Consider the following 17968-nt stretch of genomic DNA (forward strand, 5'->3'; position numbering starts at 1 on the left):
GGCCCGTATGCAATAACTTGACTTGAAAGTAGACTGTGCATAAGCATCAAAGAGCAGAAATCAGCCTTGCAATTGCATGTGAATTAATGAAGGCAAATTAGCTTGGGATTTGTGTTTGTTGTGTGGGAAGGTGATGGCAGAGTAAATCTTCCAGATTTAAGTATATTTTATGTTAATTGCAGAAAGTAGCATAGATGCATTGCTTTAAATCTCATCCACAGGGAGCTAGAGTTGGGCTTGTTGATTTCTTTTATTATCTACTCAAATGACTCCCAGCCTTGTTTGTATTTACTTGAGAAGCACGAATCTATTTCTGAATAGCTTTACAACTTTAAGTGTTTTAAGAAACTTCTTTTTAATACCATCTAGTTAATTGTACCATAATAGCTCCTAAGTGGAACATTATATCTATCAGTCTTAAGTGCTTCTGTGGATATAATAGCTTCGGTCATATTATTATAATCTTTTTTTATTTAGAGCACATGAAAAGCTGAAAATTAAATATTCCTCGATCTGCTACTATTTGTGCTGTTACTTACCTTAGTGCTAAATAAATACTAATGAAACTCTTATCACCTCTGCTAAAATTATATTCTGATGATGAAATATTGATTTGGCCTAGATACACATCTTTCACTGCTTTCCTTCTCTCTACCCGGTTAAAAGTGCTTTTTCAGTAATAACCACATTCTGTGTGCATTGTTTATTTTTAAAATATCAGTTAGTGATCTTAGGAGTTGGAATGGAGGAAGAAGGGGAAGAGTTGGGATTATATCCCAAACCCAGAAATAGTGAAGTATTGGGATGAATACTGAACTAAGAAAGTTGGCCTAACTTCCTAATTTGGAATCATGCTACCCTTGACTCAAAATGTAACGCATTAACTATCAGATATTTGAATTCCTTAGAGCTTCAGATTAATGCAAACAAAGCCTGGACCATCTCAGATTGATCTTACTATAAATCTGCATCTTACCACAATTTACCACAGCTAAAATATGAAACCAACCCAGATGCCCCTCAGTACATAACTGGATCAAGAAATCATGGTATATATACACAATGGAATTCTATGCTTTTATCAGAAAGAATGGCATTGCCCCATTCATAAGGAAATAGAAAGACTTGGAAAAAAATCATACTAAGTGAAGTGAGCCAGACCCAAAGAAACATTGACTCTATGGTTTCCCTCACTGGTAATAATTATATAGGTCTAGGATAGTCCTAAGCAGATGATCACAATAGCTCAATAGATATGTACATATGATCACATAAGATGATAAGCAAAATAACTCCAAGTTATGGAAATAATTGGTTTACCATTGTTATTTTCAAAGTACAATGTGAAATTATACCTTTTTCTTTTTTTTTCTTCCCCATGGTTTTACCCCTGTTGTCACTGTATTGTATAAGTGTTTATCTGAACTAGGGAAGGGAAGGGGAACATTAAAATGTTGAGACAAAGGGTAAAAGGCAAACCAATGCAACAGCAATACTTATAAGACAATGTGCTGTAAACCACGTATACAACTCAGGGTTGGGGATAGGGGGGAAGGTAGGAGAAAAATGAGGGAGGAGGTAACAAGTTTGACCAGAAATGTACTCACTGCCTCACATATGTAACTGTAACCCCTCTGCACATCACCTTGACAACAAAAACAAAATTTTATTTAAAAATAAAATAGTGCTCCCCCAAATCTGCATATTATGACAAAACCCTTAAAGGATTCCTATGCACTGTCACTCTGAGAAACCCAGCCACACTACTTCTGAAACCTCCACTGGGAGGGAGAGAAAGGCCATGGTGAACCACAGGTAACCTGAGGTATTGTCTAGTCATTCCCCTATGGTTGTGATAGTGAAATGAGAGGATGTAACTCTTTAAAAACTCAAATCAGCACGGAGGTCTAAGACCTGGTGAAGTAGCAATAGGGAAAGGGGAAAATGTGGCACACTTCATTTCAATAAACTTTTAGAAAGAAAAGAGCTTGTTGGAACTATTTTATCCTCTGCTCTGTGTGATGTTATTGGATTTGATTTCCTTTCTTCTAGAGAAGGACACATTGGTTTTGTTTTAAAAAAAAAATGACCTAAATTCCGTATTCCATCCAGATGCTTTCAATTTGGCAGGCCAAAAGCAAGTTTTACATAGAGACTGAGCTCACTGAAAGGAATTAGAATTTTCAGCTTGAAACTCCAAAGGCATGTTAAAGTCAAGAAACTGTTTAGGAAAAATACTAAATAAATACATGTGACCTTGACATAATTCTGCACTGAGACTCACATATCAGAGCCATCTTGAACTAAGCTCCTCTGGGTATCTTTGTAACTAGTCTTCCTGGCACTGAGCTCACAACAACAGACTTTATGCTAAATGTCACTTAGGCAAATGATAGAAAGTGGGAAGTAGGACCTCAAAGCACATCTTAGCTGAAGCAACAGTGAACAGCAAACATATGTAGTATAGCTAGTGTGGATATAAAAGGCAAAGAAAACTCAAAACTCTGGTTCTTCCATACACTAATAACAATCACTTCTGTGGCCTCTAAAGGTCAGCATGGTTTTCATACCAGCAAGTAAGCCATCAATTCTGTAGCAGACACTAGCTGGACATCCTTTCATTCAATTCATTTCTACATTTTCTATCAGGAGGTTGTGCCAGGTCTCAAGGTTGAGAACTCAGTCGCCAAGATTGGCCCCCACACACTTCCCATGCCAGCTGCAAAGCCTCTGGTTGTTTTCCCTGTGCTACTAGCTAACTATAAATCAGGTTTCCAAAACCCCATCCTCAAGGTGAGTGACTCATGGGGAGGGAGGTATTGAAGGAAGAGCATGGAGCTTCCCTGCCCTCTCCTGTCATGCTATTCTCCATGTGTTGGGCTATCACAAAGATCTCTGAACTCTATCCTTTGGAGATTTAAGGATTCATTGCATAGACATGAAAAAGCATGAGCAATTATGTGGGAGGAAAGAGCATGATCTAATGCCAACAGAGATGCCTTTATAAGAAATACATTAAGGAGATAACACATGTAAAGCACCCAACACAGAGCCCAGCAGATATTAGAGATTCAATAAATATGAGCTCCCTTCCCTCAAAACACCAGCCACAAATGTTTATGTTATTCTCTCACCATTATTACCACATAGCACAGTAAGAAGTGTGTGCATAATTAAATATGTACCACTATGGTAATATTGTTTCTAAATTTTATTGATAACATCATTATATGCATTATGTTAAGCTTAGAGTTTTTCTGCTTATACAACATGGTTATCAGTTACTAACTTTTAAAAAAGAAAGGCTCAAGGGAAATATCTGAGGGGGAAAAATTAGTGTTTTAATGAGGTTAAAGAGTTTAACAACTTTCTACAATGTAAAATATCATTTGTTCATTGCTCTTCCTGTCCAAATTCAGTCCAAATCCTGTCCCTAAACAATGGTCCTCCCAGCAACTCACCTCCTCCACCTGACAAACAATATTAATACTAGTATTTATCCCTCCTATTGCCTCCATTTAAAAAAATTCAACACCTTAATTTCAACTCGTTGCTTGTCACTACTAGTAAAGCCCAGGAAATCTCCAGGAATATCCCCTTCCATCTGTTTTCTGGATGCTTTAATGCCCTTTTCAGTCTGGAGACACTAGACTTGTGACAGGAGCCGACAGTTCCCTGCCCAAACCACTCTCATTCCAGAATCATTGATCAAAACACTGGCTGGTTATAAACGTGAGCTGTGACTCAAAGCCAGGTGGAGCTGAAAACAACCATACCTATTTATCAGTATCTGGAACTAGTAGGAAACATTAACATCAGAATGAAAAATAGCCAGACCTCTCCAACTTGAAAGCAGACACTAATGACCAAGCACAGAGCTGAAGTTAAACTCAAGGCCATGCAGAAACCTGCTGGAACTCTTCCTTGTGGTCCTGATAGAAACTGCTCAAATTTTTTAAATCTAGAAAGATGTTGACAATAGTTAAACTACCCTCAACTGTATCAATCACTGGTTAACAGTCATCTTAACTCAGAAAGATCAGGAAATGACAATATCTACACATGGAGCGGATTGAAGTAAGCCTTGTAATATCCAGTAACTTCAGATCCCATTCCCTCCTGCGAAATATTTTCAATATGTTCATAGAGAAGTTTGCTGGAGATGATCCAGTAGACCTAGCTGCCCAAGAATACCCTTTGATGTTGTTTGAAACTGAAATCTAAATTGAAAATAGGATCATTGCCCAACAGACATTGACAGCCACAAATACTCCTACAGATAAAAAGAAAATCCAAACAAGTATAATATCAAGTATATTAGCTCTAGTCATTCTCCAACCCACTGGACTTGCTTAGCCATAACTTTACCTAAGACAGTTACAATTGCCATTTCTAATAAAAAAAAAAAAAACGCACACTGCTCATCTTGTAAATGTGTATATTCTTTGCTAACAGCACAAGTATTTCCTGTACACTAAAGAAAATTAGATAAAATTTAATAAAAATCAGAATCCTGGAGCTGGTTAACATTAAAAGATTTAATAAATGAGTTGATCTCCAATTGTAAACAAAGAGCTTGCAAACAAAATGATGCTTAATTCTCAGTAGGAATTACACGGATTGGAAATTCGTTGTTAAAAGAAATGAACTTCAATCATCCACTTTAAAAAATTAACATTGAGGGCTGGGGATATGGCCTAGTGGCAAGAGAGCTTGCCTCGTATACATGAGGCCCTGGGTTCGATTCCCCAGCACCACATATACAGAAAACGGCCAGAAGTGGCGCTGTGGCTCAAGTGGCAGAGTGCTAGCCTTGAGCAAAAGGAAGCCAGGGACCAGTGCTCAGGCCCTGAGTCCAAGCCCCAGGACTGGCCAAAAAAAAAAAAAAAAAAAAAAATTAACATTGAAGTCAAACAGTAAGTTTAAATGGCAAAGAAAGTGTCCAGAAAAAACATGGGAGGGACATTCATGAGATATGTCAGAAACAAACATTCTTATCTTGCCTTGGTTCTAGAAAAACATAATAATACTCCAGATATGATACTTTCTTTAAAAATTAGCTTAATCATATAAACAATATAAAACTTAAAGAAAAAAACTGTATTTATCACTTAGGAAAAGCAAATAGTGTCTTTTCATTAGGCAGTAAACCATATTTCTTTTAAATTAATGAAAATATAATTATCAGAGGTTAAATAATTCCAAATGATCCTACTCCTTTTTAACAAAATTCTAGCTCAGTTATCTCAGATGTTTAAACTTATTGCCTAACATGTGGCATAGAAAATTAGTACTTCACTTAAGCACTATATACCTAGTTCTTATCCTTTAAAGTTAGAACTCAAAAGTTCCTCCATGACAGTCTTCTAAGCATGTAGTCATAATGTCAACACCATGCCCTCAAAAGCCATCTTAATGACTACTTCTGAAGCCCACCTCATTAGTAAAGGTGTTCAAAACAATCTAGAAACCTGAGAAGTCATTTTTTTAATTTTTGAAGCCATTTTCCCCTTGATCCACAACTCAAGGCAAGTTTTCCATAGAACAGATATAACTTCTTCGAGTAAACTTTGGTCTGAGGAACCAATATTTTCCCCCAAGCAGGATTTAAAGGAAAGGGAGACATTAGTGCACCACTGTACTATGGATAACTGTCAGGATCTGAGAACTGGAGGTGCAACTCTGCAGACAAACAGAACAATAAAACACAGAGAGAGAAAAGCAGAGAGAGAGAGAGAAAATCTGCCTCTTCGCCTCTTGGTTCTCCTGCCCTCCAGTCTGCCTTTCTCCACTCCAGTTCCACACTACTTCTATGGCATGAGTAGGCCTGCCACAATTCGAGAACAAGATCAAGTGACCACCAGCTTCAGAACTGCAGTGGCCTGGAACAGCAGGTCAGAGGCAAGGACCCATACGACATGCAAGGCTTCAAGGACCGTCCTTTGGGGGAGAGGATGAAACCTAAACAAGACTGGACTATACAGGGAGGACATCCTCACATGTCTGATATGATCTCTGATTCTAATATATATAAAGGAGAATATTGACACTGGGAACACATATTACTTAGATATCCTCAACTTTTTTTCCCCATTAGAATCACATGTAAATTACTGCAAAATATATGTCCTATTCTATCTTCAGAGACACTTATGAGACATAATTTGCCTTCTTCTCCCCTTGAAAACCTTGCCATTTCTACCTAGTCATGATGGAGAAGCAGTATTTGTTTCATCTAGGGGTTTCCTTCCAAAATATGTCAGGAATAGTGTGCTCCTGTGACAGTCCAGGTAGAACTTCAAATCCCACTACTAAGGAGCCTCCACTTCCCACTACCCCCATATAGTGCTTGCAACGTCAATAATCTGGAGGAAATTATGACCTCTGGCTAATAATGGATAGGAAATCCAAGTTCGAAAGATCCATTCCTCAATTTCTACAATGATGAAGAAAGTCTAACATTACAGCTTAGCATGTAATACTGCCTTCCCTACTTTTGGGGAAAACGTAAACTTATTGAGCCTCTACTGTGTCCTATACATGCTGCTTCACCCGTTGCATATATTTCATTTAACTTTACAATTCTGGGTGCTGAAAAACTTTCTGCCTCAGAGTGATCAAATGAATCATTTGCCAAAACAAGAGAAGAAAAATCTAAACCTAACTCTGCTTAAACCCAAGTTTATACTGCTGCGCTCTTTTTAGTGCTAATAGCCAATATGTATCAAGCAGTGACAATGTACCAATGATCTCTTCCTATGTTTCACATGTCCCGACTTACATAACAAAACTAGGAATGAGACAGTGTTAGGTCCACTTTGCAGATGGGAAAGGGAAGCACAAAGGGCTTAATTAAACATTTACCCAAGTTCACAGAGCCTGTACACAAGAAAATGGAAAGCAGATTGCATTTGTCCTTCCTTCCTGGTTACTCTCATTATGAAGTGTACAGCCTCAACTCTGCCTTGAGAGCAACAAGGAGTCCATCACAAGTTCAAAGTGAAGCTGAGTTAAAACTTTTAAGTCTTCGTCTTTTCTCTGCATGCATGAAGAATACAAGTGACAATCTTTATAGTAGGCAGGATTTTCAAATCTTTATTTCTCCATAAAACAGCTAACTTCCTTACAATCCCTAAGGACTCAAGACAAAGACATGCTAAGGTGGTTGTGATAAAGGAAAATACTGTAGGCTTGTATATGTGTATATGTATGCCTATGTGTGTGATGTATATGTGTATATATGTATGTGTGGTGTGTATGTGTGTATTTGTGTGTGTGTGTGTGTATGTTTAGGGAGGAGGAGGTCACAGTATTAAAGTATCAAACAATATTAACTTTTTCTCAAAATATTCATACATATATATATATATATTTAAACTCCAAAGCCTCACACTGGCTAGACAGATACTCGACCTTTTCAGTGACTCCCCCAGCCCTATTCTGCATTCGTTATTTTCCAAATAGGGTCTTCCCTTTTGCCTATCTACATTTCTCCTATTTACACCTCCTATATAGCTGGAATCACCAAGACGTACAACCACACTTGGTTCATTTGCTGAGACAGGGTCTCGCTAATATTTTGCATGGGCTGGCCTCAAACCACAATCCTTCTGATCTCTTCCTGGCAAGTACCTGAGATTGCAGGTATGATCTATCCACTCTAGGCAGAATATTTTTTTAACTTTTCCGTTTGAGCATATTTACTGCTCAGAGGCCTTTAATGGACCGTGTGCCTCCAGTATCTTTCCCCTCTCTAACTGCGCTATTAAAGTCTTCCACTTTTAGATCAGTGCCACTGGCTCAGATAATGTGCTGTTCTCACACCTTATCCATCGTGTCTAGGGGACTCACCTTACTGTAAGGGTCACTTCTATTGCAATGAGCCTGCCACAGACCACGACCCATAGGGTCCCATGGCTATCCACTGTAAACTACTGCTTATGAATGAGGCTAATGAAGTTCTTTGAGAAGCCACATTTCTATCATTCCACATTTTCCCATGTCCCCATAAAATTTGCTAACTAAAGGCTTACAAACTGTTTTTCCTTTATTTCTCCCTCTTTTCTTCATGCCTTCTTTCTACAGCGAGCAAACCACTTCTATTCAAACCCCAAAACTGCCAAAAATCAAACATACCTTCCCCTTAAATCAAAAAAGAAAAAAAGATAAGCAAATGTGGTAATTGCCTCCAGATTTGGAGCTTCCTATGTAAACTCTGTCTGGCATTCACAGTGCTAGGAAAGAACAGCAATAGCACCACGCTTCTGGAAAAATGAAGCCAATTTCAGAATCCAATTTTCAAAAGGAAATGCCATGTTTGTTTCATGTCAGCCTCTGCTTCAGATCAGAACAACAACAGAAAAGAAAGGGGGGGAAAAAAGCATGAACAAAGCAGAAACCGTTGGTCTGGCTGGTTATTTCCAAGCAAAGCAGAGGGCAGATGGAAAGTCTTCAGTTGGCTGGAGCTCTTGTCTGTGTCTAGTCACTTGGGAGGCAACTGAGTGGAGCCTCAGGCCTGCTGCTAACAGCAAATTAACACAACACACACACACACACACACACACACACACACACACACGCATTTCTAAATGACCATATAAGTAATCTTATTTTTAAAATATGTATTAACCATCACACAGACGGGTAGCCTTGCTGTCTTAACAATTGTAATTCACCATGCTCACTGCCCAGTTTGGCAAAGGCCCTGCCTCTTCTTCCCTCCCAATTGTCCTACAGCAACACACAGCGTAGCCTTCGTTTTATATAGGACACATAGCCCAACACAATCTCTCATTAATGTAGAAGGAATTCTGGAAGGGATCCTGTAGTGTGTTATAGACTCATAGAGTGTGTGTGTATGTTTGTGTAAGAAAAAATTACCTATGCTGCTCCATCTGTTTGCAGTCATTTGTATATGTGGACTATTTTCCAGCTATCTGCATATATGTGAAATTAATGAATGTACAAAAATGTATGGCTATACAATGCCTGAATATATACATGCACATAAATATACACAGACATAAAGAGGGGTAGGTAGATATGCCACAACTATCATATACATAGATCATATGGGTGAGAGATTCATAGGAATTCTAACAAATACATGTAGAGACAGTATGCAGTCGAATTTTTGTGGGTGTGGTACTGGGTTTTGAGCCTAAGAGGCCTTATGCAGGCTGGGCAGGCAATCTACCACAAGCTACATCCCTAGCCATATGATAGGATCCTATAATAAGCTTCTTTCCCCTAAGTTCAGATTTCTTACCAAACATCAGGTTTTTGTTTTTTTCAATGCTACCTAGAGAAAGAGTTGAGTGTTGTTTTTCCTGGACTTTGCAAGATAAAAATAAGCAAGAACCCCGCGCATCCCATCTCTTCATGCTCCCCTTGCTGGTTGGCTCTTTACACTAATATTTCTCTTGTCAACTGCTTTGATGCAGATGCCCAAGGACATGTGGGGAAAACACAGCTCCAGCAGCTATTGATCGTGGGGCCACCTCTACCTACCCTGCACACAATCTGTCTCATGACTGACATATGCAACACAGTTGGGCACTGGCTTTATCCTATTTCTACGCTGTATTGTCATTGGTCAAAAATGGCCTTGTTTCCTTATTCTCTCCATTTTCCACCTGAAAAGAGAAAGGAACTGTCAAGCCCGAGCTCAATTTGTTCTAGCAATTATTGCAAATGTCTTGCTGCGAGGGAGGCCGGGTCCTTCTGTGCAGAATGACATACAGCTATACAGGGTCCACACAAAAGGAAGCCCTGCTTTTCTCCAATGCACTCAGCCCCATGTATAGACATACTGGCCGGGGTGCTTGTCCATTCCCATTTTAATGGGGAAAGAGAGAGAAATGAGAAACTAGGAGAGGCAGGGAAGATTATGAAACCAAATAGGGGAGGGATAAAGTTGAGATTTGAACTTGATGAAAAAAAAGTAAACCACTGACGTACGTGGATGCAAGCCTACATACACATGTGTTTGTTTGTGTTTCATAGTATTAGGCTAAATTATGTCTTTATTTAAAGTCACTATTGTGATACTAAAATGTGAAATTACACTTGGAGGCTGGATTCTGAGCCTCTCTCTCTCTCTCTTTCTCTCTCCAACCCCCCCCCAACTAAAGCACAGCTGCACATTAATTCAACCAAATGAAACTGTTAGGATGAAATACCACCGAGATGCATGCTAAAGTATAATTCCTCTGAAACAAGTTTGTAACTTTATTAAAAAACCGAAGTACCCGTCAAAAGGTGAAAGAAATATATTACATTATGATGAAAAAGAGGTCATTTAGGAAAAGGCTGAAATAGCACTTCTTTTTGAAATGGCATATGGAGGCTTTTCTAACACTGGGGGGAAAGTGACTTTTTCTTAATACTTGTGCTTATTCTCTCTCTGCTCATGAACAGAAGGAAAATGTTTGCAGATAAGGTCACTTTCAATTCTAGGCTCTGGCACACGTTCCTTTCTGAATCCACGTGCCCTCGCTGTTCCCCTTTCAAGTAAACCTAGTGATAATTACTCTGCCCATCCTATACTCCTGTCTACTATGGAAACAGTTGATGAGAAATAATGCCAGAATCAGTTCGGTGACACATTTGAAATTATTTCTCCCAGCAAAAGTCACTTATTTCAAAGAATAAGGAATGAAATGAACAGGAGGAAAGTAAGTTAATTTTAAAATCTATTATTAGTTGCTTCTCTTTAGCTATAATGGAAAAGGGGGGGGTGATTACAGATTCAATAAAACATACATTTTTTTCCATTATGAAGAGTGATTTATTCAGTGGATGAATCATTAACAAATAATCCCTCTGGCCTTACAGGACTCCACACAGTGAAGCAAAAAGAAAAACTTTCAGATATAAAATATACTATAAAACTGTTGGGAAAAGTGAACTTCAATCCCCAATGAAATTACCTCTTATAGCAATTAAGGGACTGTTTGTTGGAGCATTAACAGCCTCAGGCAAACTCAACAAACCCATTCCTGACTGCCGGTAATGACAGATTTCTTAGGGAGTATTATTTAATTAACAATAATTTGAAAGAGCAGCTCAGTTGAGAAACTGCATTTACTTACTGGAAACACTGAGCAACAGTAAGTGAAAAAGACATGCAATTTGTTAGCCTCCCCATTATCTTTTGTTTCTGAAATACATAAGTAGCTGATAGGCATTTGTCACTGGATATTCTCAGCTGTCTCTAAGTCCAATATGTCCAAAGAACTTTAGCAATAACTGTACAAGGCCGCTAATAGTCCATTGCAGCTTGATTCTGTTAAGAACTCCCCCAGGGCCTCAAATGTTCAGGCCCAGTATTCTTTGTCCTTCCCCTTTCCAGACAAGGGCAACTGCCAGCTCCCCTTCCTTGTGTACCAGACTCCCTCCCACTCCCATACATCATTTGCTGCTAATCACCTAACGTAAGTGATGTCTTTTGTTCTCGCTCCCTTCCCAAGACACATTAGGTTGCATCAGCAACTTGGTGGCTGGCTGGGTCTCACCTCCCTGCTGGGGACATGCTCAGAGCCCATTGCTACTAGCAGCAGGGAAGAAAAACCTTCTCCCCTCCAAGTTATTGGACTAAATTCACTCCATCCAACGGCCTCCTTCAGAGCTGATTATAATTTAAAGACCAATTTCAAACTGGCGAAGGAGGCCCACTCCTGAGTTGTTCTGACATCCAGTGGGAGCTGGCAGCAGGAGGTGAACTCCACAACTCAAGTGCCAAGCTTGCGGAACATGCAAAAATAGCCCACTCCGTGGAAGAAGGAAAAAGTAAGACGTAAAACTTTTCATCTTGCCTTATTTCTGTGACATACCTTCACAAAATAATCAAGACTGATCAGGGAAATAGAGAGATTGTGTTGGGAGATGAATACATTAATTATGATCCTGTAGGATCCAAACAAAGCTATCTGAGAAAGTCACTTTAAATTATTATTAAGTGACTGTTCATTGTAGCCACTAGTGCCCACTAAAGTTCCTACCAACAGAAAACCTTTCTCTTGATTTACGGTAAACTTAGAAATGAATAGTCGATGGAGTACATGGTTATTAAGCAAGTAAATGTCTTTCATAGATTCTGAAAAACAAATCTGAAATCCTTACCCATTCAGTCTTACTATGTTTGGTGGAAGATTAGGGTGGAGTGTGTACAGAACACTAACTTCCACAGCAGACTAAGACTGATTGCAGGAGTAAATGATTTCTCCCTTTGATTCTTTTAAACCAAAGTAGCTTTCACTCAAATAATATCAAAGGCATCTGATTAAACAGATCTCCCAGCGGGATTTTATCGTCAGGCATGCTTTATTATGTACAGTACAATCAGGCTGATGTGATACATCAGCCACAGAATGTCTTGTTTGAAAACAACTCGTGGAAATAGGTTCTTATCCCTTTCTTTACTTGTAAGTTGATGCTATTAACCAATTCCATTATTTAAATTGACAATAAGATTGAAATCAGTTGGATTTATCAGAATATATTTCCCACAAATAAGACTATCATTTTCAACTTCTCTAACCTTCATTTACTTTTAATACTTTGCAGAGAAATATGTACAAAATCCTTTTCTTTAATGTGGATTTCAGCATGGAATTGGTTTCTGTTAAACAGTTTTTAGCTTTACCATTATAAGAGCAAAAATGTGTAGAGTTTACATGGGTTTCCTTTAATAATTTTATAGGAAAGACTTAAAGGATTACAAGAAAATAATAAATATTTGCATAAGGTATATTAAGATAGTCCCAATTTTAATATAGCCATAGAAAATAAATATAAGGGAATTTTAACTGCTAATGAAGTTTTTACTAGTAACATTGGAACATCTTTGTGGAACTATTAGATGGTATTTAAATATCAGAAAAGAAGAAAACGTCAGTGTAAGAACTGGAGAGGCAGACTGTAATTCCCAAATAACAGTCCTGTTTATAGACAGCAGAGTAACAATCCTTGCTTGGCACATATGCTACCTGAAGTCAAAGTCAGATGGCCATTTTTTAAATGCTGCTGTTTTGGTTTTGAAAAGACACTTTGCACAAGAGTTAAAGTATTTAGAGATCAGGTGTGGTGATGCACAATCCACAATTCTCACAACTCATGAGGGAGAAGCAAGAGGATCCTTAGCTGGAAGCCAGCCAGCTTCAGCTACATGGTGACAAAAACTTCTTAGGATCAAATATCACCAATGAGTTGAGTATGCTTTAAAAAAAAGAAAGTTCATTCTGTTTTGCTGTATGCTTGGGAGGCAAATGTGAGTGAAATGCTATAAATCCTTGGCAGTAAGAAAATTATGCTTGATGTCTAGGGTTTCTAGAAAACCTGCAAACTCTCTAGTTGCATCTCTCGCCTTTGGCAGGTTCATTTAGTTGGTGGGAACTTCCTCGCAGCAATCCCCTGTCTCCTATCACTTGCTACCCAGAAAGGAGCAGGAGGTTTCTTCATCTCCCTGAGCAACCTGTCCCAATATATAAGCCTCACAGTCTGAAAACCTGTCGTTTAAATCTCTTCTGCTCCAATTAAGGATGTATTCCAAGCTCCTGGTTCCCAGTTCCTAAGAGATGTCTGTCTCCTGTGAGATGAATTTTACCAATCTGTATATGGTTATTATTGCCCAGTTGCACCTGGACCTTTTCTCCTTAGGCTCTAAAGAAGTTCTTTTCCCCAGTGACTAAGTTTCATCTCTAGGACTCAGTGAACTCCTGTGAGACTGCTCCCAGTTTCAAACCATCTTCCCTGCCCACATCCAGTTTGGGTGTAGTTCTCAGAAACTGACATGCTCGGCAAGACCCCAGTCCCATCTGCTGGCTCCTTGAATGCAACTCTTTTTATACTGCCTTGCAACTGCCAAGACTCGCTTCGAATGAAGCAAAGCATGAAGCTTCAAACAAAGCATTGTAGAATTTCTATCTACTTTTTATTTAAGTCTATTCCAACTCTTATTAAATTCCTGTTTGTTACAGATACTCTGCTAATTCTGATAATACTGAGATGACAACCCCCATTCTCAGGGAATTCACAAGCTAGTGAGGAAACTAAATCGCCTATATAGACTTCTGTCATAGGGTACAGAAGAGACTGCCAAGGCCCCTTCAAACACAAAGCATGTCTATGAACACACGCATGAAGGTGTTAAAATTCAAATTCAGGGTGTGTAGTTTATTTGAGGGACATTAGAAGAAAGAAAAGAAACAAAAGCAGGAGATTCAAGAGGATTTGGATTATGGAGGTTTCTATGTGTCACGTTTTATCAAGGATTTTAGATTTTATCCATTAAGAAATAAGAAAAGAAAAGAGTAACCCAACAAGATTCTCCCTGGAAGGTTAGAAGAGAATAGATCAGGCAAGGGCACCTACGAGAGGGCTGCTACGAGGTGGTAAGCTCTGTAATGTGAACATCAGAACTAATGCTACGTAGTAAAGTGGTTAATAGGTTTTCAGAAAGCCATAGAATCTGTTAGGTCTATGTAATCAGACACGAAGTTGGGGCTGGAAATGAAGGAATATCAAGCTGGATTGTGGGTTTCTACTGAGATGGCTGAAAGTGTTCCACAAAGGAGAAAAAAAAATTACAACGCTAACAGTTACAAGCCTCATAGTACAGGTTACTGGATTTTTAAATTTTATTTAATTAATTAATTTATTTATTTATTTAATTTATTTGTTTTATTTATTTATTTATTACTTTACCTTCAAATTTCTTTTTTTCTGTTCTTTTTTTTTCTTTTGGCCAGTCCTGGGCCTTGGACTCAGGGCCTGAGCACTGACCCTGGCTTCTTTTTGCTCAAGGCTAGCACTCTGCCACTTGAGCCACAGCGCCACTTCTGGCTGTTTTCTATATATGTGGTGCTGGGGAATCGAACCCAGGGCTTCATGTATACAAGGCAAGCACTCTTGCCACTAGGCCATATCCCCAGCCCTTTACCTTCAAATTTCTCTCCAATGATCCATGTGTCTAAATTCAGGCCACCTACTTTCCTAACACCCATTGCTTTTTACTTGCAATCCTTTAGAAAATTTCAACACATCGTAATGACAACTTTAGGTACCCGTAGAATTGTGACTAAATAGTAAACACTTTATATCGAAGTTCCTCCTCTATACTATGACTTCGTATTGAATTAAAAGTTAAAAATGATCCAATAATTCAGAACTGAAGACTGACATCTATGCTTTCTCGTCTAGCCTGAATAGACACATGTTGTAGTTACAGCTCACATAGAATTCCCTCCTTCTTAGCACCCATCTTTGTCCCATCATCAGTAGAATGAGACAAATCAGTTTTGTTTTTTTAAAACCAAATGGTTAGTCCCTTCCTCCCCCCACTCCTTTCTAAATGGGAATTTTGTTATTGTTTCCTTCTTGCTGTTGGAAACAGGGTTTTTCCTCTGTAGTTCAGACTAGCCTTGAACTCCAGATCCTCTCATTTGGTCATCCTAAATGCCAGAATTATAGGTGAGTACCACCCTGGGTTTGACTTTCCTTGTTAATAGAGACAGCAATCTTTTTGTTATCACAAAATTACAAAATTGCTTTAGCATTGAACTCAGCGGCTCTGGATAGCCTAGCTCATATTCCAAGTGTGTAGTCTTTTAAACTAATCACAACAGTATCTCACCTCCCGTGGGATGTTTTGAAGTCATACCAACCTCAGCCCTTTATCCCCTGTTAAGAAGTAGGTTCTAATTCACTCATTTTGAATGAGTGTGTGCTTGCTAAGGTCTCATCACCAGTAGAATATGAGGAAATAAAAATGGAGGAATGGTAATGTTACACTGTAGAACGTAACATACTTTCTGCTTTGAGAAAGGATGCACTCCACTGCAGCCCATAGTGTGACTGCCTCCCCAGAAGCCATCATCGTGTGAAGAGGTACATCAGTGCACATAGAATCACATATCACAGTCCTACACGCTATCATGTAGAGAGGCAGAAATTCCCAGCAGCCCCCACTGCAGCAGATCCCAGCCATCCCAGGTCCAGTTACCACTTTGACTCATCTAAGAACCCATATAAGAACTTGCACCCCGCCAAGAAATTCCCAAATTCCTGACCCCCAGTAGCTGTAAGATGATTTCAAAGTTTCGACATTTTAAGGTGATTTGCTTCACAACAACAGCTATTGGTAAGAGTAGACTTATTGCCACAGCAGTCCACTAGAAAATCAGACAACGGAGGCCCATATATCGGATCTCCCTTTCCTTTTCATCTATTGTTGTAAAGCTGGATATTCTAATTTCTCGCTCTAATTAAAAATAATATATGGAATCATAAGCAATTCCTTAGGATCAACTACATAAGCATTTTACAAAACATGACATGTAATGGAAAACTGCCTTTCACAAAGCTTTTCTCAACCTACACTCCCATCTGAAGAGATGAACAACATATGCCCAGCAATACTGGTTAGCTTAGTTTTTAATGCTTGCCAATTTAGTAAGCTGAAATCATATTTTTTACTTGTAGTACTCAGCTAATGATGGAAGTAAATATGTTTCATATAGAGTATTCATTGGTCATTTCCTTTGTTGTGAGTTTCTCTGATTAACATTTGATCATTTTTATTAGAACGATGAGCTTTTTTAAGACTAAGGATAAATATTCTGGATTAAAAATAATGTTTGTTTTGTCTTGCTTCTTACCTAATTTTATACACAAAACATATGACAACTTATAACAACTATTTAATTCGGATTATCAATATTATCTTCTTTTAATATTTTTGGAAAGAGTTCTTCAACCCAGTATTATAAAAATAATATTCACTTATACCTTCTCTTTGTAGTTTTTGTTTCTCCATGTGTTCTACTAATCTACATATGGTTTACTTTTTCCCATGTGTCTATTTGAGTGACTATCTAAAGTGTGAAGGGTGTTTGGTGAAGTTCAGACAGATGATCTTCATTTTACCCACTGTTAATTACCTTGTTGAAGAAATTTTTTCTTATAAAACATGTGATACAGACTGAAGTGGAGATCATCCCCGCCTCTCCACATGATCTCACTAATAAAGAAGAAATAGTGGTTTAAAAAAAAAAAAAAAAGGAGAAATAAGAAAATAGGAGATCGCCTGCACCGTGAGATTCACTTCTGTAATCTCAGCTAGTCAGGAGCTGGTGGTCGGGAGGATCATGGTTAAAGGGCAACCCAGGCAGAAATGTAAGCAAGGTGGGCGTAGTGTTGCCTATCATGGGACATGGGACATGTATGTAAATAAAAGGATCGCAGAAATGTGAAATGCTATCCTAAAAATAACCAAGCAAAAAGGGTGTGGCCCGAGTGCTACAGCACCTACCTGCCTAGAAAGGATCAAGTCCTGAGTTCGATCTGTAGTTCTGACCAAAGAATCTAGCAATTCCATAGCAGATCCTGAAAAGGCTTGTGAGCTTTTCTACTAAAGTAGGTCTGCTTCCTTGAGCCATACTCACAATTGAAATATACGTCATAAATATATAACAGTTTTTGGAGAGAACAAAATAGTACTATGTAAATTTGTACACTGATATGAAATTTACTATTACCTCAGAAATCCTTAAAAGTAAAAAAAAACAAAACACAAGTATTAAATCATAACATATGCTCAGAAAATCTGTAAGCTTTCTTTTCTACTCAACTCTTACTTTGCTATGTTCATTTTAGTACCGCTTACTAAATTTTAACAAAATCTTATTAAAAGTCAAATTTGTACAGAAAAAAACAAGCAAAAATCATGAAACAGAACGAAAGAAAAAAAAGGCACTGAAACAAAAGAAAGGAAAAGCAATTTCCTGCCCCAATCCTAAAACTCAAAGCTAATAGACAAAGTTGAATTTCTTTGCATACTTTCCAATGTATTACAGATAATTATGTAAATAATCCTTTTTCTTGTGAGAGTGTGTGTGTGTATATGTGTATGAGCCAGTCTCGAAGCCTGAACACAAGTGTTATTCTCTCACTAGGCTTTCTTACTTAT

At 38.3% G+C, this 17968-nt stretch overlaps 1 protein-coding gene across 2 annotated transcripts in view; it reads left to right on the forward strand.

Annotated features, from left to right (window-relative positions):
* Positions 1 to 17968, forward strand: part of Cdh20 (cadherin 20) — a 171605-nt gene that overhangs the window by 101522 nt on the left and 52115 nt on the right. The gene's annotated exons all lie outside the window — the stretch shown is intronic.

The sequence above is a fragment of the Perognathus longimembris genome, chromosome 15, assembly GCF_023159225.1.
Source record: "Perognathus longimembris pacificus isolate PPM17 chromosome 15, ASM2315922v1, whole genome shotgun sequence".
NCBI classification, from domain to species: domain Eukaryota; kingdom Metazoa; phylum Chordata; class Mammalia; order Rodentia; family Heteromyidae; genus Perognathus; species Perognathus longimembris.